Source organism: Ranitomeya variabilis, chromosome 1, assembly GCF_051348905.1.
Source record: "Ranitomeya variabilis isolate aRanVar5 chromosome 1, aRanVar5.hap1, whole genome shotgun sequence".
Classification (NCBI taxonomy): domain Eukaryota; kingdom Metazoa; phylum Chordata; class Amphibia; order Anura; family Dendrobatidae; genus Ranitomeya; species Ranitomeya variabilis.
This window is the reverse complement of record NC_135232.1, coordinates 684,066,278-684,089,293: the sequence shown is the minus strand read 5'-3', so window position 1 is coordinate 684,089,293 and position 23,016 is coordinate 684,066,278. Positions and strand designations below refer to the sequence as shown.

The 23,016-nt window shown below is 49.2% G+C and overlaps 1 protein-coding gene across 4 annotated transcripts in view; it reads right to left on the bottom strand.

Moving 5' to 3' along the window:
- SYT16 (synaptotagmin 16) overlaps window positions 1–23,016 on the bottom strand; it is a 105,063-nt gene that overhangs the window by 56,185 nt on the left and 25,862 nt on the right. For 2 of the 4 annotated variants that reach the window (XM_077265600.1, XM_077265618.1), the window contains exon 1: window positions 6,926–7,083. The exons of 1 other annotated variant lie outside the window; for it this stretch is intronic. The gene's annotated coding sequence lies outside the window, so the exon portion shown is untranslated. Of the gene's footprint in view, window positions 1–6,896; window positions 7,084–23,016 lie in introns of those variants that run through there. One more of the 4 variants, XM_077265609.1, reaches the window with a different exon arrangement.

The following is a 23,016-nucleotide window of genomic DNA, read 5'->3' as shown; positions in this document are numbered from 1 at the left end:
ATTTACAAGGAAAGTTAGAATCATGCACAGTCCATGATTTCTGCAGTTTGTGTAACTTTAAAACTTGTATAAACTTCAGGAAAACAACAGTGACCCCGGGTCAACAAAGGGGTCACCTTTAACCCTGAACGGGTTTAGCAGCAACACAACAAGGAATGAACAGTTAACTATTTACAGTTTTCATGGTATCGAGGTTTATTCTTGCTCAGGTGGCTTGGGCTCCGGGGCCCTGGCCACTTTAGCACGGATACGAGCGGCAAGCCCCGCAGGGACCACCTGGTCGTCTGTTGTCTGAATTTGAAGCCTAACCCTGTCGTCAAGTTCGGGAGCTGCTACAAAGCGCACAGTAGAAACAGTAACAAGGTCTGGCAGCTCTGGATTGACCATAGTTGGGGCCACAGGTGACATTCTCTCAGGCTCGTATCGCTGAACTTTCCGGGCACGCCATCCTTGTGCGTTCCAGTGACGGGTGTACGTCACCTGATCCCCTTCCCGGAGTGGTTCGCCTTCTCGATCACAGCAGGGAGTTTCCACGTCGTAGCCGGCAACGAAGATGCCAGTAGGTAAACCCGACTCCCAAATGGAACCCCACCCCTTCTTTGGGTGGAACGCCGCCACCGTTCCTCGCCTGACAGCATCCGTCCCATCATGGATCATTTTTTTGCTCTGCAGTTCCCGTTTTTCAACTTCAGTGCGCTGCCCCCAGTGCTGGAGCACGCATTGTTTGTATTGGTCCCAGGTAAGTATCGCAATAGTGAGACCCTCCACTGGAATCCCATCCTGCTCGACCCAGGGGATATCCCATCGGAACATCACCCCTCCTGGGTCCATTTCTATGGGCTCTCCCCACCTGGTTGGCAATGGTGGTAACAACTTTCCCAACGCGCCGGGGGTGAGGACCGCCCGGTCGATTGTAAATGCGGGATTACTGTTGTGGGGAGGATCGGTCAGGAGAGCAGAACCGACCAGGGGAGTAGGGGTGCCGCCCATACCTGCGCCGGATGTGGTTCCACCGGTGTCGCTCTGGTCCATTAACGAGGACGCTGGAGTCGGCTGCAGCCCGGACCGGGGCTCCTCCAATGGGATGCTCGGATTCAGCTCCGCTTGCTGTGGTTCCTCCTCCTCCAACTCCGAGGTCGGGATTGGTGGACGTAGCTCCACTGTCGGATCCGCAGGCTTCCGGTTCGTCTCCGGTGAAGAAGGGCAGGCCGGAACCGCTTCTTCCTCGCTCAGGCTCTCGCTGTTCATCATCGCTGCCTGATAGTCGGTGGCAGCGCATGCACCTAACTCCGCCATTTCTCCGAGGTCGGGCTTCTCCGTCACCAGCCTCTCGCCGTTGCATATCAAAAGGTGTTTCTCTTCTGCTTTGGGGCAGGTCATTCCTCCGCAGCCAGAAGTGCAGGGGGCGGTATCCATTTCTCGCGCCACACTGGGAGTCTCCGCCCATAACACGCCCTCCTTCCTCTCGGGTGTAGCAATGGCGGCGCCTTTTGGCGGGAACTTTTGGCGGCTAATGGCGCGGCACAGTCTTGCAATAAAGTACAGTCCAAGCACAATAAATCACAGTCTCTAGGCACACATGACCTGATTCTTCAGGCTTAAGTAGATCCTGTTCGTGACGCCAAGTTGGAGCGCCCCCCACACCGCCGCAGGGCCGAGGGGTACCCGGAGCCGGGCCTCTAGTTCTCAGTCTCGGGGTTGTCACGGTGGCTAGACCCGGTCCGTGGCCCTGTCCGTCAGTGGGGGACGTCCGGTGTAATAGGTGGTGGTGATGGTAGCGATGTAGCGGTGCAGTTGTGGGGTGCAGGTCGCGGTAAATAACGAGGACACCAGGTTGCAGTCTCTTTACCTCTTTACTGAAGCTCTCTGGGTCCTCAGTCCAGAATACGGTCCACCAGGCTGCGCAAGTCCGGCCGGTCCAATGGCACTTCCAGAGCTCTCCTTGCAGGTGGAAATCGGTGCCTTCCTTCTAGCACTATGTGTTGCAGTCCTTCCCTGCTGTGCTTACGGAAAGTACCCCACAACTGTTGTGTCTGTTTCTCGTATTCCCTCACAACACTTAATTCGCAATGATCTTCCTCGTCCCTCCAGATACTATGGTAGGAACGCACCCGTATGACGGGGAGGCTCGGAGATCTTCCGGGACTCTATCTGCGCCCCTCTCCTGTTGGTACCCCCCTTTGCCTTCCTGGATGATGCGTGAGACAGTCCGCCTAAAGCTAACTGCCCTGCCGTAGGTCTGAGGTATGGCTTGAAACTCTTTACCTCCTCGGCGTTCCGGCCACCGGTAGTGCGCCTCAGTAAGGTGCTGCCTCTTTCAGCACAACCCTCACTGGTATCTCCTTTCGCTTGACTTCGTTTCTCACTCAGCACAATCTATCTCGCTTCTTAGTCCTTTCTTGGGCACCGCCGCTATTCTGAGCAGGCACGGTCCCTTTACGTTCTTTCAATGCCAAGCCTCTGCCAGGATCCCACCCCTGGCAGAGACCCTACAGTCTCTCTCTTCACAACACCCTCTGCCACCAGGTGTTGCTCCGTTCAATCCCGTCAGCGTTCTCCCTAACTTCCTGCCTGACCCCCGGTTTACCCACTATGGTGGGGAGTGGCCTAATGAATAGCACCCTTAGCTCCCCCCGGAGGCCCAGCTGTGAAATATATTGGTGACTGTGATACCTGCTCAGAGAACTCCTTCAGTGCCATCGAACGCACCATGGCTCCCCTTAGTGGCTGAGCCATGGTACTGCAACGACCAGGACTCTGGGGCGCTGCATATATATACAGTATATTAGTCATTTTATCTTTGTGAGATTATTCTTTCTCCCTTATCTTCCCAACACGACAAGCTGTGCTAGAAAATCTCAACCTACACAACACATTTATTTCTTTCCTACATGGGCAGACTGTCCGCCACCCTTATTTAATCTGTTAATAGTTCCCCTCTAATATTTTATGCATCCAATCTAGCACACAGGGATGAGGGGTGCTGCTTAGTATTCACAGACGCGGCCGTCCAAATGAAGCGCCTGCCACGGTTATTTAGCCAATTGTCTGATTCTCTAAGTCTTTTGATTATACACGACAGGCTGATGGAAAGCTCTGATAATCGGTCGGCTCTACTTGGCTTCTTTTAGAACTTGTGTAGAAATAATTTGCCTCTGTGTTAGGCACAAAATACCTTCATTGAGGTTCCCAAAGACATTTTCTCATTGAAAGATTTCCAAATGATCACTTCTTACAGATAAGAAAGCCACAATGGAAGCATAGGTAGAGAACCTAACATTTTATATACATAAGGCCTCTTTCACACTTTTTTTTTTTTGGCGGATCCGCTATTTTCCCATAGACATGCATTAGCGACGGATTGTGGCGGATGGTCGTCCGTTCCATCCGCCATGTGACGGATCCGTCGAAATTTGGCGGACGTTGTCTAGACATTGTGTGTGAAACAACACCGTGAGCACAGCTACGAAGTGGTGCTATAGTTAGGCTCCCACGCCATATACTTAATCAACATAAAACTTAGCACTCAACTTAGGATGCTTGGAACAGAAGAATTTATTTTGCAGTATACTCAAAACGTTTCGGTTCAACATGAACCTTCTTCAGTTACGTATACGGAATACATGTGATGAATGGGGCCGGAAGTCAGTGGGCCACACAAATTCTATGCTGGGGGACCACAGCCGAGGTATGCAGAGAGAAGTGCTTTAGGAGAGCGAGGTGTAGGCGTGCATGCCGCCAGACGCGGAGTCCACCGCTTAGCGGTGGACTCCGCGTCTGGCGGCATGCACGCCTACACCTCGCTCTCCTAAAGCACTTTCTGCATACCTCGGCTGTGGTCCCCCAGCATAGAATTTGTGTGGCCCACTGACTTCCGGCCCCATTCATCACATGTATTCCGTATACGTAACTGAAGAAGGTTCATGTTGAACCGAAACGTTTTGAGTATACTGCAAAATAAATTCTTCTGTTCCAAGCATCCTAAGTTGAGTGCTAAGTTTTATGTTGATTATGTTGTCTAGACATTGACGGACATTATAACGTTTTTTGTCTGCGCCGAAATGGCGGTTTGCAACGGAACCGTCGCGTCCGCCATTCCATAGAATGGCCGCCTATGGGCGACGGATCCGTCGCAACCGCCATTTCGGCAGATCCGTTGCCCCAATCCGCTTTTTCAATTGCGCATGCTCCAAAAAGTAGATACTTTTCCCAGACAACCCCCAAGTAACTGATCCGTCAAAAAAACGGATCCGTTAGAACCGTTTTCTCAACAATTGTGACGGATCCGTCGATCCGTCACTATGTCGGAGCAGACTGACGCCAAACAAATGAAGTGTGAAAGAAGCCTAACCAGGCCAAAGCAGAGTGGCCCACCTAGTAGCCAACGCTTGGGGTTCATGCCCTGCCAGCCCCTATCAGCTACTGTCCTGAGTCATGGGTATACCCTGGTGTCTAAGTCATACTTGTCAACTTTTGAAAGCCTATATCTATGAACAGAACTCAATCGCAATGAGCAAAACTCCTCAATGGTAGGTTGTGCCTGGGACCATGACCGTTTTCTGAATCCACACTCCTCCATGTCTATTTCATGCCCCTCAATGCCCCAAGGAACCTTCCATAATTGCTGGCAAGTTCAGCGGAGTCCAAAGATTTGCTGCCACTTTTAGGAGTCCAGTCGAAGTTCCCTTATTTCAGAAGCCTCTCAGATGTTGTGCGAAAGTTGACAAATGTGAGCTAAGCACATGAACATAGTTGAATTTTGCCCTTCTACCATCATAAATTACAGGCAACCATGGACAATTATTTAGACTAAGAATGTTTCAGCTAATAAGGTCATTGACTTCTAATGGTGGAATATGTGGAGGGCTCAGCGAATGCACTGGAACGAGACTGTCAGACCGAGTCAATTTAATGCTTTTATTCGGCAGCTAACACCTGCTTCCCGTGTAGGCAATGGCACGTGGGTTTTAGAGATGGGATGAGGCCCACATCAAAAATGTTTGCAACGAGGCACCATTCTTAAACTAGCCCTGCCTGTGGAGACTATATACCACATACTAGAAATGATGCCTTCTGGAATGGTCCCCTTGTGCCTTAGGGCCACATTGTACCTCCATGAGCTGCCTTTTTGGAGAACATGAACATACTGGATTGAAATTTCTGGCCCATGGTTATCCAGTATTAACGTTCAACCATCATTTTACACTCGTTTCTAAAATTCGGAGTGAAAGCTGCTGTGACTTATATGATGCTCAGTGACCTCTGTATCAGTGAGTAGTCATAGGTTTTAGCTAAACATTTTCTCAAAAAGTTATCAAAAAAGCACTACGAAGAACCATGAAAATATCCTAAGCGAGTCTATGCCCGGGTGAAGGTAGGGGCTACACAGCCCATTTGTTTCCAACACTGGTCATGGGAGCAAAGATTCCTGTATGCTGCTGACACTTTGTAGCACAATGGGGTTATGTTGCGCTGTGGACAAAACAATCCAACTTTTCCTGACTTCTTGCATCTTGTGTAGCACCCCAGGAGTCCGGTTGCCACAGTGGCATTGCCTTCCTCAGGGGGGTGATGCCATGCCTGGAAGCAAGACGGGATCCCCTTAGCAGGTAACACAGCATGCAACACATTTCCTGACTCCAGACCAGAAGGGGGAGCTCTAACCAGGTTTTCAGGGGCACTTCCCTCTAAGTTCTGGTCTGGAGGCAGGGTTAGTTAGTGTTAGTCAGAGAGCAGACAGTGAAGGAAGAAGAGGCAAGAAGTGAAGAGAATCTGGGGGTTTGGAGCTGCGACTGAGCTCACCCTAGGACTGAGTGCCAAAAACCGGACACCAGAGTCCGTGGTTGTGTGGGGACTGCTGGCCCAGCAACTGAATCCGGAGGACAGGAGATTGCAGGTCTCCTGGCCACAACTGACACCCTGAGGCACAGCAGCAAACGAGAGCCCGGAGTCACCACAAGGGAGTGACACCTGGAACAGGCTCAAGCTACCTGCTATGCAGGGAATGTTCTATTTTATGGACAGACAGTAGGGAGAGGCCTCCAAATCCACCTGGCTAGGTGGATCCTGAAATGCTTCCAGGCTGCCCGGACCTCCATGATCACCAGTCACCAGTGCCCTAGACTGCACCTGCAATTAAAGGTAAAGAAACTACAGTCCTTGTGTCTTCCAATCATTCCTGCACCCCAACGTCCAAAAACCCTCATAAATCCTGTTCTGGTAGCCCTGGGGACCCGCTCCATCTGTGGGGAGCCAAATCATCTCAGCTGCAACACCACTGGCTCCAGCTGTCCCCAGCAGCGTCGGCCATCTATAGCGGAGTACCACAGGTGGCGTCACGAACAATCCCTTTTACCTATATATATATAAACTTTATTCCTTTCCATTATCCATCCCCTTTAATTGCTCACCCAGGGCCACGGACCAGGTCAGTGCTGCTGTGACCGCCCCTTTAAGATCCGCGCGACCCGGTTCCGAGTACCCCACGGCCCTAGCGGGTGTTACACTTGCTTCATGCAGTTACGATACTTTGCGGGTCATGACGTGACCCCAATCCCCTGCATTATGCCGTAAAGTGACAGCGGCATACAGGGGTCTTTGGTTGCCGCCAAAGTTGTACTGTAGGCCCCAGCACAAATAATTGTTTGTTTTTTAAGTCATCTGATGTATATTCCACCCTATAACATTTCGGATAATCGCCACAACATTAGTAATATCTAAATATGAAGTTCTGGCTTCTGCAAGGAAAAAAAAATACAAAATTGAGCAAAAAATCTTAAGTTTCTTATAATGACCATGAAATCCATATCTAATGATCAGGTGCCGATACAACAACGGTACTTGCACAATTCTTTCCTAACTCTAAAAAGAAAGTCCTATAAATATCTAAGACTTACCAGTGGGATAATAAAGCACCCAGTCTTACCTTGAACAGATTACAGACCGGACTATATGGGTTAAATACTTCCAAAGTCATTTCATAGTTTTACGTTTCGGAATGAGCGCAGCTATCGCCCCTTCCACCCATTTCCCTTCCTTCCTGTGTAACAATTAGAGATTTCTCCGGACTCCTCCGCTGTGATGGCTGGGGAGTGGTACTGTCACACAAGTCACTGGTAATATTTGCATATGGGGTAGAAGAAGGCAATCACCAAAGGAATGTCAGCCAACAAGTGAGGCGCAGAACCGACCAAACAAGTTTTCTTCCTATTTCTACTTTAAGCCCTGAAGATAAAAGAATACCAGTCACTAATGTATATGCCGTAGGGTCAGATAGTCTTCTAGATCAGTATGTGGAGTATTGCCTGTACTGCATATTTAAGCCATTACAGAAGAATTGCATTTGTTCCAACTTTGTATGTTCGAAACAAAAAAAATAGTGTCTAACTGGTGTCGTCCTGGTGGGCAGGGCCGGACTGGGACTAAAATTCAGCCCTGGCATTTGAAGTCACACAGGCCCACTTGTCGCATGGTGACTGTATAATATCTTTGTACACTTGTAGGCTACAAGTGAGGGGAGTGTAACACGACTATATAACATAATTAAAGCTGTATCCAGCATTACAGCTCAGTCCCCATAGAATGTAATACAGCACAGCCCCCATAGACTATAATACAGCACAGCCCCCATAGACTATAATACAGCACAGCCCCCATAGAATGTAACACAGCACAGCCCCCATAGAATGTAATACAGCACAGCCCCCATAGAATGTAATGCAGCCAGCCCCATAGAATGTAATACAGAACAGCCCCATAGAATTTAATGCAGCACAGTCCCCATAGAATGTAATGCAGCACAGCCCCCATAGAATGTAATGCAGCCAGCCCCATAGAATGTAATGCAGCACAGCCCCCATAGAATGTAATGCAGCCAGCCCCATAGAATATAATGCAGCACAGCCCCATAGAATATAATGCAGCACAGCCCCATAGAATATAATGCAGCACAGCCCCATACAATATAATGCAGCACAGCCACCATACAATGTAATGCAGCCAGCCCCATAGAATATAATGCAGCACAGGCCCATAGAATGGAATGCAGCCAGCCCCATAGAATGTAATGCAGCACAGGCCCATGGAATGGAATGCAGCCAGCCCCCATAGAATGTAATGCAGGCAGCCACCATACAATATAATGCAGCACAGCCCCCATACAATATAATGCAGCACAGCCCCCATAGAATGTAATGCAGGCAGGCAGCCCCCATAGAATGTAATGCAGGCAGGCAACCCCCATAGAATGTAATGCAGGCAGGCAGCCCCCATAGAATGTAATGCATGCAGGCAGCCCCCATAGAATGTAATGCATGCAGGCAGCCCCCATAGAATGTAATGCAGGCAGGCAGCCCCCATAGAATGTAATGCAGGCAGGCAGCCCCCCATAGAATGTAATGCAGGCAGGCAGCCCCCATAGAATGTAATGCAGGCAGGCAGCCCCCATAGAATGTAATGCAGGCAGGCAGCCCCCATAGAATGTAATGCAGGCAGGCAGCCCCCATAGAATGTAATGCAGGCAGGCAGCCCCCATAGAATGTAATGCAGGCAGGCAGCCCCCATAGAATGTAATGCAGGCAGGCAGCCCCCATAGAATGTAATGCAGGCAGGCAGCCCCCATAGAATGCATGCAGGCAGCCCCCATAGAATGCATGTAGGCAGCCCCCATAGAATGTAATGCAGGCAGGCAGCCCCCCATATAATGTAATGCAGACAGTCAGCCCCCATAGAATGTAATGCAGGCAGGCAGCCCCCATAGAATGTAATGCAGGCAGGCAGCCCCCATAGAATGTAATGCAGGCAGCCAGCCCCCATAGAATGTAATGCAGGCAGGCAGCCCCCCATAGAATGTAATGCAGGCAGGCAGCCCCCCATAGAATGTAATGCAGGCAGGCAGCCCCCCATAGAATATAATGCAGGCAGACAGCCCCCCATAGAATGTAATGCAGGCAGGCAGCCCCCATAGAATGTAATGCAGGCAGGCAGCCCCCCATAGAATGTAATGCAGGCAGGCAGCCCCCATAGAAAGTAATGCAGGCAGGCAGCCCCCATAGAATGTAATGCAGGCAGGCAGCCCCCCATAGAATGTAATGCAGGCAGGCAGCCCCCATAGAATGTAATGCAGGCAGGCAGCCCCCCATAGAATGTAATGCAGGCAGGCAGCACCCCCCATAGAATGTAATGCAGGCAGGCAGCTCCCCCCCCCATAGCTCCACAATCCAGTCATCACTCATTGATAAAAAAAAAAAACAAACACACTACTCACCTCTCTCCTCGTGTCCCGCGCTGCTCCTGGCTCTGGCCTCAGCAGTCGCAGTCTGCCCGCCCGGTCACACAGCAGGTGCGTGATGATATGACGTCATCGCGCACCCGCAGTGTCAGCGGCAGGCAGAGCGGGGAATGATGGGAGAGGGGGCGTCAGCAGACGCTCTCTCCTCCATCATTGCATTCAACTGTACTGTGTGTAGTTGAATGCGGGGCCGGGAGTGTGCCGCGACAGCGTGGGGAGTGTGCCGACAGCGGCACATTCGAGCGGCCCACTACTGCCACCGGCCCTTCTGGCATTTGCCAGAACTGCCCTATGGCCAGTCCGGCCCTGCTGGTGGGCTAGTGTTGTAGGTAGGTGGCCGCCGGGCCATATTGGACCTCTAACTACTCTAGCTGGACCAGTGCAGTGGTCAGATCACTCTTTTTGATAAACTTTTGTTGGTAAAAAAGCAATACAAATGATGATAAATATATCCTAAGCAAGTCTGAAGGTAGGTGCTGTACGGCGACATTGGCCCCAGCACAGGCCACGTGGGCCGTATGTCGCTGCCACTTTGCAGCATAATGCAAGTGATTGGGGTAACATTGTGCTTTGCAAGGTACCGCGACAAGCCCCAGCTCTGATTAATACAGGAAGGTACGAAAGTATGCAGGACTGTATTGCTAACGAGCAAAGGAGGATACTGGGCCAAGGCTAAGAAAAAGGGGTGAGAGGAATCAAGTCCCCTATTCTCATGTCATGGGTGGCAGAACCAAGGGCCGTAATGGGGGTCACATTGGATTTTTTATGTGGTGCCTCTTCTCTATTTACCACTTAAAGGGAATCTGTTACCAGATTTTTGTTACCCCATCTGAGATCTGCATGATGTAGGGGTAGAGACCTCAATTCCAGTGATGTCACTTTTACTGCTTGTCGCAGTTTTGATTAAGAACAGTTTTCTCTGCTGCAGATCTAGCAGTTCTGAGCTCTGCATAACTCTGCCCACAACACTGATTGGCAGCTGTCTGTGTACACTGTGCATAGGCAGAAAGCTGCCAATCCGTGATGAGGGGTGGGGTTATAAAAAAACCCTCCTGAATATGACTACATGGGAGCAGGTTTACTAGTCCTCGAGTGATAATCTCCTGCTGGTAAAACAGTCATTTTATCAAAACTGCAGCAAGCAGTGTCCCAATATGAGCTTCTTCACTTTTTACCACCTTGATGCCCAGAACTTTTCTTTTTTTTAATTTTTCGGTCGATAGCATTGTATGAGGATTTATTTTTTACGGTATGAACTGTACATACATGGATCGCTTGTACTATATACAGGAGGGGGCAGGAATAGGCGCAGCTCAATGTAGGCCCCCCATGACTGTGCTTGGCCATAAGGCATTATTTGAAATCGGGCCCGAATAGTATGATTGGGTAGAAGGGGAGCTTAGGGAGGGGTTTTGTAGTGGGGGGGGCATGGGTATAAAAGGGGAAAAGTGCGGGAAAAGGTGTCACATTGCACCAGATCAAGCCAGAGGAAAGAGACCCACCCACCCTCCCTGTAGACAGGTTGTATTTTGTATATATGTTTATTTAGATTCACTTATTTAGTTGGTAGCGGTAACCATGGGTTGTTTTTTAGGAACGGATGGTGACGGACAATTTTGTAAAGGCTTGTCATTGATTTGTCGCAGTGGCTCGTGGCGGGGGGTGGGGTTCTTGGAGTTGATGCGGATTAAGCGGGGAAGGAATTTGAAGGAAATTCCGGACAGTTAAATGGGTTGGTTGTTCTGGCAGTTTTGGTTACAGGCGCTGGACGGGGTTTGTACCCTGGGAGCTGGTGGTGGTTAATTTGTTCCCGGAACGGGAATTATGGTGCCCTCGAGCTGGTGGTACGGCTGAGGGTAATTTGAGGTGTTTAAGTTATGTTTTTGGTTTTTGCCAAAATATTTTAAGCCAGAACTTTTCCTGGTGGGCTCCAAGAACCCTCCCCTCGAATTTTTTGCATAAAATGGATGTTAATGCTTAAAGTAAATGTTTGTATTGTTTGTTAATAAACTGGCCGCTGTGGCCAAAATTATCCAAAAGAAGCTTTTGTATTTTGTTTTTATTTTGAAGCTTGGGTTTCTGAGCGCACGGGGTGGTGGGTGATGTTTTATGGGTAAGAAGGAGCCATATTGGCCATACACGGTCATGTAATATTACTGACATCTCTGAGACCCAGCAGTTAGACTCGGGTGTCGGCTGTACTACACAGGCAGCACCCACACGGTTTGGGTGCCACTCCACACATGTACTGCACACATTGTCCGCCCAAGTACGACTAATAAACCCAATGCCCACCTAAGTGGAATAGGCCCCGGTACTTCCTTGGCCCCAGCCTTAGACTAGAGGTTGTACTTTATTTTTTCTCTGCACTCGGCAATTGTGCCCTTGCCTTTAAAGGGGTTTTCCAGTTAAAACAAGTAATGACCTATCCACAGGTTAGGTAACAACTGAATGGCAGGGATGTGACTGCTGGCACCTGTTCAAATAGGAAGACCAGGGATTGGCATTGGTCAAGCTCAACCGTTGCCCCATTCATTCTCTATGGGGCTGCAGAGTGCTACATTCGGCTATTATTGACAGTACTATAGAGAATGAATGCTGCAGCGGTTGGCTGTCTGACCTGCCACACAATCTTGTAACAGGGATAAAAGTTCCCCGTTCTGCCGATCGGTGCGGGTTCTGGCAAATGGACACCCAAAAATCAACAAGTTATCACCTGTCCTCTGTTAAGTTGATATTTTGCTTTAAATGGACAATTCCTTTAATTCTTACATATGACTGGTAGAGATCATTTGAAAGTTTTCTATGGGGTCCATTGATTTCTAATAATACCCCAGATCTGTGAGGTGAGGGTAACAGTGTAGCTTGGAGCATGAGACTGACCAATATGAGGAAATGGGGACACAATTGGGTCACGGATAGTCGATGGATGTATAATGGGCCAACATTTTATGTGCAGTGTCATAAAACTGCCCAATGAACGTGCAGAAACTGCTTTCACTGTAAATTTATGGCCTAAACTCTGGTGTTTGTTGTCTGCGACTAATAAGGTCGGCCCTGCGCATCCTCCCCATCTGCCGTAGGGCTTTATTGTTTTATTTCAATGCCAATATGTAAGAGGGATGTTTTACACAGGAACCTTTGCTCCCATCTTCTTCATCCTTTCACCGGAGGACCGTCTTGAGTGGTCAGTTACCCTGGCAACAGGCTGGTCTTCTACCACCGGCTATCACACATCGCCTAGCAACTATTCGCCTCAGGCAGCGGCCTCTCCACCATAGCTCAGCACTAGGCCTGTTGCTAGGTCTCAAAGAAACATCTTTTTTTTCTTCATTTATCCTCGATCATTGCTTTTGACTGTTTCTTTTGTCATTATATGCCGCACTTATATATTATCGGTCGCCTCGCTGTAAAATCACACGAGCGCTCATTGTAAATGACTATAAGCGGCCACATTTGATGGTCCAACTATAAAGTTGTCCCATCGCCTCCGAATGGCAAACTCTCCAAATCCTCCTGCAAATTTCAAAACTACACAAAAACTTTGACTTTCTGCTTTGAAAGCTCAGCAGAATGACCCCATGTGCTTTTCACATTGTGTTTTGGCACCCGTTTGGTGGGTCCGTCGGAGCTTGCATCCAAACACGCCGCAAAACGAGATTCGGACATATGCGCCGACGGAGCCATAGACTATAATGGTGCTGACAGAGCAAAGGTGCGCTCTGTTGTGCTTCACTTTTAGGAGTATACACCTACCGGAGGCGGACACTCAGATGTAGTAGACTGCATCGGGGTGTCCTCCAGTAGGCGTACACACCACAAAATGATGCTCGGCAGAGCGCGCACTCACTCTGTTGGCATCATTATAGTCTATCGCCCTGTCGGCACATACGTCTGAATCCTGTTTTGCGGGGGGGTTTTGACGCAAGCCCCGACGGGACCCATGATTGAACATGTAACTAAACGCAATGTGAAAGCACCCTTTGCAAAAAAAGAACTCATGATCAACAAAGTGGGTTTCCCATAGAAATGGATAGGACAAGTTTTCTAAGTGTTTTTGAAGCAGCTTTTGAGAACTATTTTGGATCGTATCCACTCCAAAAAAACAAATCCTTGAAAACTCAATCTGAACAGAGCCTTTATATATGTGCATACGAGGTTATTATTACAGGAGGCATTTTTCCAGCAAAGCCGCTTCATGGATAATTCTGTGTTTGTGGTTAAGGCTACTTTCACACTTCCGTTTTTTGTTTTCCGTCGACGTGCAGTGAAATGACGTATCGACAGACGTCATGAAATTAGTGAAAAATGTGTGCGACGGATCCTGTGAAATGACGGATGCGTTGTTCGGATTTGTCAATGGAAAAATTTCTGGAATTGAAATGTCCGCGGACGAGAGAGAGAGAGAGGAGGGAGAGAGAGAAGAGAGAGAGAGGAGAGAGAGAGAGTTTTTTTCTTTCCCGGAATGGAAAATCCTTCCGGGCATGCTCAGAAGGGAAAAACTGGATCCGTCGCCGTCGCTGACTGTCACACACAGGAATCCAGCGACGGTGACGGATCCTGCGTCCATAGGCATCCATTGTAGCCGACGACGGGCAGCGCAGGATGCGTCGCTGACCGTTTTTTTTACAAAGAACGTTTTCTCTGCCCGACAGACCGTTTTTTTTTACACAGGATCCAGTGAAAGACGGATGAAACGGATGGCCATCCGTCACAATCCGTCGCTTATACAAGTCTATGGGAAAATGCAGGATCCTGCATTCTCAAAAATCGACGCATTGTGACGGATCTGAAAAGACGGAAGTGTGAAAGTAGCCTTAGCCTTTGTTTGTTTTTTGCAGCATCAATGGCGTCATTTCCACTACAAAGAGATAGTAGCTATAAAGAATCAGCATGTCACTTCTTTCAATCAATTCAGGGTTTCTAAACTCTCAAGTGGACAAAAGAAGTGAAATAAGACCTCACTTGTGCACAGGAATGTCGCTTTTACATTGCTGTGCACTGTGTTGATTTCTTGCAGCTGTTTCGCAGCGCTTTTTCAGGCGATTTCAAGGCGGAATCCACCTGAAAAAGAAGCCATTTGCATAAGCATACCAAACTCACACAAGTCAGGCAATGGGTCCTGATGTCCCCTGACAGCACATGGATGCCATCAGTGCTGCCTCCGTATACCATACATTACTAACACGTGAACACGTATGGAGAAAAATGAGTAGCAATCAACATTTCTAGGTGATGGCGTCACAGGAAAAACAAACAGCTGCTTTTACAATATCTTGACCCACAGTTGTACATATAGTGATGGAAATAAATATTTTGAGCTTTATCTAGTGCCTGACAGCCAGGTTACTATGGACAAGCACCTTACTTACCATGCAAGAGGGATACGGGCGAGAAACACTTAAAAAAAAAAGTAATCATTATTTTTTCACCAAAAAAGCAGTAAAATCCTTTTTTAAAATTTCCACCTTATTGTAGGTCTCCCAAACTCAACTATGAATAACTTGAGAACTTTAAAAACAAAACAAGGACTTGTACTTGGCAGTGCGATTTTTGCTATTTGGTGCTGCCATCTAGTGGATCAAAGGAGGAATTGCCTGTAGTAAACAGGTTCATGTACAATCGCTGATTTGCTGCTCATCCATCACACCACCTGTTCACCTTCTGTGTGGGAGCTTTGTATTTAGTCTTGGCAGAGATAATCTACCCTAATTATTCACGTCCTTCACACCTATAATTGTGTTTCATCATCCTTTCATCATCTGTGTAGCGCCAACTGTCATGTTGCTATTTTCGAAGGCGCAGCCTTGCTGTTGCCATGGAGCCCCCGGCGGCGTCGACAGAGCCGAGGAAGGCCGAAGAAGAGCAGGGGAATAACAAGAGTTTTAGAAATTAGGAAACCATAATTGATATTACAGGGATGGGCCAATGGATCTCATGTTAACAATTTTAATGGCTCATCAATTTACTAGCACCATCTGTAGCCTATAAATTCTTTGCGATAGCCTCGAGGCCCCCCCCCCCCCCCGCAGTTCTCACTTAGACAGATGACAAAAAAAATGTACCCAAATTTTCCCCCAAATTAATTTATCTATAGGTCCATTCCTCCATGAGATGGGGCCACGACGGCCTTAGAGAGCAGGGCATAAAGATGCAGCGCCGTCCAGGATGGCCGAGACAAGCCCCATACCCCATTTTGTGCCTAACCTTAACCTTAAAGAGTTATTCCCAAAATAGTAAATTATCCATCAGGTAGTGCAGATCTTGCTGATCGCTGGGGTCTAACCTCTGGGACCCCCAACGATAAAGAGAATGACACTCTAGAACCCTGAGGATAGGGCTCTTGGTGCATGCGCCAAATCGTCCTTAGGCTCCTGTTAACCTGACAGAGCGTTTTGGTGGGCGGTGTTTGGCAATGGCTGGTTACACATTACTTAGTATACCTTGGGTTTATTGGTTGATGAATGGAACATAAAGAGAAAATGCAATGTGAACAGAGCCTTACTTGTCACTAGAGTTGAGCGACTTTTACTTTTTTAGGATCGAGTCGGGTTTCGCGAAACCCGACTTTGTCAAAAGTCGGGTCGGGTGAAATCGGCCGATTATTGCGAAAAGTCGGGGGCCGACTGAAACACGAAACCCAATGCAAGTCAATGGGGAAGCAAAGTCGGCAGTGAGTGGAGGACAGGAAAACACCTACAGTGCCCATTTTAATGCCAAAAACATCCATTCTTGTTACTTAAGCTTGTCAATCTTAATTTACCTTATAATAATAGTTAGGCATTGAAAATTGGGGGTCATTTGGCTAAAGTTGTGGGGGGGGTAGGGCTGGCTCAAGTTTTTCGTGGGCCCAGGAAACACGGACTACGTCACGGCGGTGGAGCAGGGAGAGGTAAGTATTTCATCTTTGCAAGTGCTGTGATCCTGAGCAAGCAGGGGGGGCCCACTCGTTCGCATTGGCACTGGCACAGGGCCCCTCAAAGTACGGCGGTGTTTGACGGCGGGGGCGCCTCCCACCGGCAGAGACACTTTTGCTTACTATGAGGGGCCCTGTGCCAGTGACGTCGCCAACGAGTATGCCCCCCCACCTGATGAAGGAACCTGCACTTTCATCTGCACCTTCCTCTTTGTCCCCGTGTAAGGTGGTATAGTATGTGGGAAGGGGAACCAGGCTTTCAGCAGGGTCAGATACTGGCTGTGTAGAGTGCAAGGGGAATGTAGTGGTCTGGGTCAATGTACCAGCAGACTCCTCTAGCAGTGGCTGGGCAATGGGCAGGATGAGGAGGAAACACAGATATAGGCCCAAAGAATAAAGTAGGCTAAATGCAGTTCAAAATTGGTAACTGGACTAAACAGGCGGCATTGCTTTGTTCAGTGGAGGAGAAAAGCAAGGAGCAGCAGACACCATTAGTAGGCCCAACCAAACAAGTAGGCGAAATGCAGTTTAATATCTGATATAGGCTGAAAGCCTGAAAATTGAAGCACAGCTTTGTTCAGTGGAGGAGAAAAGCAAGGAGCGGCAGACACCGTTAGTAGGCCCAACCAAACAAGTAGGCCAAATGCAGTTTAATATCTGATATAGGCTGAAAGCCTGAAAATTGAAGCTCAGCTTTGTTCAGTGGAGGAGAAAAGCAAGGAGCGGCAGACACCGTTAGTAGGCCCAACCAAACAAGTAGGCCAAATGCAGTTTAATATCTGATATAGGCTGAAAGCCTAAAAATTGAAGCTCAGCTTTGTTCAGTGGAGGAGAACAACAAGGAGCGGCAGACACCGTTAGTAGGCCCAACCAAACAAGTAGGCCAAATGCAGTTTAAAATTTCCTATAGGCTGAAAGCCTGAAAATCTAAGCTCAGCTTTGTTCAGTGGAGGACAGCTGTATTGAGTGGCGCAGACAGACACAGGTAGTAGGCCTAAAATAAAACAGTTGGCTCAATGCAGTGCAAAGTTGGTTACAGGGGTACACAGGCGGCATTGGTTTGTTCAGCGGAGGACGATCGTAAGGACTCGGAGTGGCGCAGACAGACTTTGTAGGCCTAAAATAAAAAAGTAGGCTCTATGCAGTGTAAAATAGGTTACAGGGGTACACAGGCGGCATTGGTTTGTTCAGCGGAGGATGATTGTAAGGAGTGGCACAGACAGACTTTGTAGGCCTAAAATATAAAAAAGTAGGCTCTATGCAGTGTAAAATAGGTTACAGGGGTACACAGGCGGCATTGGTTTGTTCAGCGGAAGACAATTGTAAGGACTCGGAGTGGCGCAGACAGACTTTGTAGGCCTAAAATAAAAAAGTAGGCTCTATGCAGTGTAAAATAGGTTACAGGGGTACACAGGCAGCATTGGTTTGTTCAGCGGAGGACGATTGTAAGGACTCAGAGTGGCGCAGACAGACTTTGTAGGCCTAAAATAAAAAAGTAGGCTCAATGCAGTTCAAAACTGGTAACAGGAGTAAACTGGCAGCATAGGTTTGTTCAGTGTAGGACAACTGTAAGGAGTGGATGACACAGTTAGTAGGCCAAAATCATAAAGTGAGGTAAATGTCTGCCAAACAAATTTTCATAAATAAACAGGTGGCATAGCTACGTACAGGGGTGGGCTCCTCTGCTGAGTAGCACACAGTGGTAGTTGGCGCAAAGTATTAACTGGTCTAAATGGAGGCCAGGGCCCCTGAATATTTTAACTATCATCTATCATTACAACAAATTTGTATTGGCAGTGCCATTGAAGGATTTAACAGCACAGACTACACAGTGCTGGAGCCGGGAGAGGTAAGTTTTGCAAGTGGTAGAGCGCTGTTCGAGCTTGGGGGGGACACTCTCGTGGGCGGCGGTACTGGCCCAGGGCCCCTCATATTACGACGGTGTGTCTGACGTTGGTTGTGCACCACCACCGTCAGAGACACTTCATTGTACTATGAGGGACCCTGTGCCAGTGCCGTCGCCCAAGAGTGGGCCCACCCACCTGTCCAGGCAAACGGCACTCGCACGGGTGCTTGCGCTAGGTGGTGACCACGGCCCTGTGGGGGGAGTCAGCCCATTTATGGAGGTAAAAAAATGGCCTATGGTGGACATTCAGCAGCTGCAAATGGAGGAATTGGAGCAGTCAGTAAGAGGAGGCCAAAAGCAAGACATTTTTCAGGCAAGCTACGTGTCAGCAGGGGAAGGTGGGGCAAAATAATTAGAAATCCATGATTGGTTCATTTTAATGAAGGTTAGATCATCAACATTATGGGTAGCCAGACGAGTCCTTTTTTCGGTCAGTATTGAACCAGCAGCACTGAACACACTTTCTGATAGCACACTAGCTGCTGGGCAAGCAAGTTCCTGTAATGCATATTCTGCCAATTCAGGCCAGGTGTCTATTTTAGATGCCCAGTAATCAAAGGGGAATGACCTGTGAGGGAGAACATCGATAAGGGAGGAAAAATAGTTCGTAACCATACTGGACAAATGTTGTCTCCTGTCACTTTGAATTGATGCAGCAGTACCTGTCGTGTCTGCGGTCATTGCAAAATCACTCCACAACCTGGTCATACCAACGCCACTTCTGGTTTGTGCACCTCTAAAACCTCTGCCATGTTGCCCCCTGCAGGTCGTGTGAGAACCATCACCGTCGCTGTGTGCTGGGAATGCCTGAACCAAACGGTCTACAAGAGTTGCTTGTTTGGTAGCCAATATTTGCTCAAGGTTCTCATGTGGCATGATATTTTGCAATTTCCCTTTATAGCGTGGATCCAGGATGCAGGCCAACCGGTAATCGTCATCGGTCATCATTTTTATAATGCGAGGGTCACTTTTTAGGATATGCAAGGCATAATCCGCCATGTGGGCCAATGTTCCAGGTGTCAATTCACTGCTTGTGCTGGGTTGAGGAGCAGTTTCTGGCAAATCAACATCACTTGTCTCCCGCAAAAACCCTGTACCTGACCTTGCAACGCCACCAGTTTCTATTGCCCCCTGAGAAGCTTCATCCTCCCATAAATATTCATCCCCATCATCCTCCTCCTCCTCTTCGTCTGCCACCTCGTCCAGGAGAGTTCTGCGGCGCCCCAGTGTCCTGGTCGTCGCAGTGACGTCATTATCCTTTCAGGGGAGAAGTGATGTCATGTCTGAAGGCAATGAAAGACAACCACATTCAGGTATCACACACATGCAACATGTTCACACTCCAGAAAAGAAGGGGGAGCTCTAAGCCTGTTTAGGGTGAACTCCCCTATTTACATCCTGATCTGGAGGGAAAAGAAGTTCAGTTCCTGTCAGGCAGCCAGGACGAGAGCAGCTCTGCTGGCATGAAGTGCTGCAACTCCTGGGAAAAGACACTAAAAGGTGGACATACTGCAGAGAGTGTGCAGGAAAGCAGAGCACAGGAGAGGAATGTCAGAGGGAGATCAGCCAGGAACAAGCTGCTCCTTTCTGAGGCGCAGAAGCCGGTAGCCAGGAACACCGAGGGAGCAACTGTCTCTAAGCCTTGCTCCAGAGACCGGCAGGACAGTCAATTCCAAGTTGGCTGCCCGACCTTAATACCTAAGAAGACACAGTGGCAACTGTGGGGGCCGGGGCATCTCTAGGGTCCCTATAAACAAGCCTCAGGCCATTAGTCATATGGGTTTGTCCTATCCACACCATCTGGGGGACAGAGAGGAAGAAATAACATCAAGAACATCTACAAGAGTTGTGAGGACCTTACCGGAAAGCTCAGCAGGGAGGTACTACAACACCCAGGCGCTAGTAGGAAGGCTACTGATTTCCACCTGGATAAGGGGACTCTGGAATTGCCTTCAGACCGACCAGAGTCTGCCTGCCCTGTCATCTGGCGCTCCGGGCTGAGGATACCATCTGAAGTCTTCAGTAAACAAGGTAAAAGACTGCAACCCTGTCTCCTCGTTCTTTACTGCACCTTGCCCATATATAAACTCTTTTACTGGACACCCCTGAGGGCCACAGACCGGGTCAGCCACCGTGACATCACCCGAACCGCAGGACCCAGTACCGAGTAATCCCATTGCCCTACTCTGGGGGTGATCCAGTTCCCTGAGCAGACAATGGCTGACTGTCATGAAGGCTTCCCTCCTCCTCGGCTGCAGACGCCTGCTCCTTAATGTGCGTCAAACTTTGCATCAGCAGACGCATTAGTGGGATGCTCATGCTTATGATGGCATCGTCTGCACTTACCAGCCGTGTGCATTCCTCAAAACACTGAAGGACTTGACAGAGGTCTTGTAGCTTCGACCACTGCACACCTGACAACTCCATGTCTGCCATCCAACTGTCTGCCCATGTATGTGTATCCTCCCACAAATACATTACAGCACGCCTCTGTTTGCACAGCCTCTGAAGCATGTGCAGTGTGGAGTTCCACCTTGTTGCAACGTTGATTATTAGGCGGTGCAGGGGAAGCTTCAACGATCGCTGATGGTTCAGCATACGGCTGGAGTGTACGGGCGACCGGCGGATGTGCGAGCAAAGTCTTCGCACCTTCGGGAGCAGGGCTGGTAACCCCGGATAACTTTTCAGGAAGCACTGCACCATCAGGTTCAAGGTGTGAGCCAGGCAAGGTATGTGTTTCAGTTCTGAAAGGGCTATGGCAGCCATAAAATTCCTTCCGTTATCACTGACTACCTTGCCTGCCTCAAGATTTACACTGCCCAGCCATGACTGAGTTTCTTGCTGCAAGAACTCGGACAGAACTTCCGCGGTGTGTCTGTTGTCGCCCAAACACTTCATTTCCAACACAGCCTGCTGACGCTTACCACTAGCTGTTCCATAATGGGACACCTCGTGTGCAACACTGGCAGCTGCGGATGGAGTGGTTGTGCGACCGCGCTCTGTGGACGAGCTTTCGCTTCTGCTGGAGGAGAAGGAGGAGGAGGGGTGGCGAACGCCTACAGCCAACTGTTTCCTAGACCGTGGGCTAGGCAGAACTGTCCCACTATGGCTGTCCCCTGTGGACCCTGCATCCACCACATTAACCCAGTGCGCCGTGATGGACACATAACGTCCCTGGCCATGCCTACTGGTCCAAGTGCAGCGCCCCAGAGTCCTGGTCGTTGCAGTACTGTGGCTCCGCCACTAAGGGGAGCTATGGTACGTCTGATGGCACTGAAGGAGTTCATCTGATCAGGTATCACAGACACCAATACATTTCACCGCCGGGCCTCCAGGGGGAGCTAAGGGTTCTATTCATTAGGCCACTCCTCACACACTGGTAAAACTGGGGGTCAGGCAGGAAGTTAGACAGAAAGCTGACTGGGTTGGAACCAGGCAACACCTTGTGGCAGAAGGTGTTGCAGGAGAAGATTCGGTAGGGTCTCTGTCAGGGGTGGGATCCTGACAGAGACTTGGCAACTAGAGAGAAAGCAACGGGACCGTGCCTGCTCAGTATAGCGGCGGTGCCCAAGAAGGGATTGGAAGCGAGATAGATTGTGCTGAGTGAGAAACGAGATCAAAGCGACAAGGAGAATACCAGTAGGGGTCGTGCTGTAAGATCGAGGCAACATTCTACTGAGGCGCACAACCGGCGGCCGGAACGCCGAGGGAGTATTACAATATTCAGCTTCAAGCAATACTCTAAACAGCGGCAGGACAGTCAGTCTAAGGCGGGCTGTCTCACTTAAATCACCTATGCAGTCTTGGGGGGCAACTTGTGGAGAGGGGCGACTCTAGGGTCCCGGAAGAGCTCCGAGCCTACCCGTCAAACGGGTGCCGTTCTAACCGTAACATCAGGGAGGAACGGAGAATTAGCAGAACATCATCTAATTGAGTTGTGAGGGAACTTAAGAAACGGACACAACAGTTGTGGGGACTTTCCGTAAGCACAGCAGGGAAGGACCGCAACACATAGCGCTAGAAGGAAGGCACAGATTTCCACCTGCTAAGAGAACTCTGGAGGTGCCATTGGACCGGCCGGACTTGCGCAGCCTGGCTATCTGGACCCCGGACTGAGGACCCAGAGATCTTCAGTAAAGAGGTAAAGAGACTGCAACCTGGTGTCCTCGTTATTTACTGCACCGCACCACTACAGCATCACCATCATCATCATCATCATCATCCATCATATCTTTCACTGTACGCCCCTCAGCAGGGTCACGGACCGGGCCTAGCCACCGTGACAACCCCAGAGCAGAGACTCAGAGGCCCGGTACCGGGTACCCCTCGGCCCTGCGGCAGTGGGGGCGCTACACATGCATCTGTCGTGAGGTGCACCTTTCTACTGACTGATTGCCTGAGTGCACGGACAATGCGGTCTTTGACATGCTGGTGGAAGACTGGGATGGCTTTTCTCGCAAAGAAGTGTCGACTGGGTAGGTCATAGCGTGGTACTGCGTAGGCCATCAGGGCTTTGAAAGCTTCGCTTTCAACCAACCGGTAGGGCATCATCTCTAACGAGATTAGTCTAGCAATGTGGGCGTTCAAACCCTGTGTACGCGGATGAGAGGATGAGTACTTCCTTTTCCTAACGAGAGTCTCTTGTAGGGTGAGCTGGACTGGAGAGCTGCATATGGTGGAACTAGCGGTGTTGGTGGTGGACATGACAGATTGAGAGAGGGTTGGTGATGGTATTCTGGATGTTGGCCTATATACAGTGTTTCCTACCAAGAACCTGGTGATTCCCTGACTGCTTTGGCCTTGCGACGATACCTCCGCATTTGCTGCAGGTGGTGTCCTAAACGGTGGGCTTACATTGAGGGAAGCAATGTAGCGTTGCTGACTACCTTCATTCTGAGCGGGTGC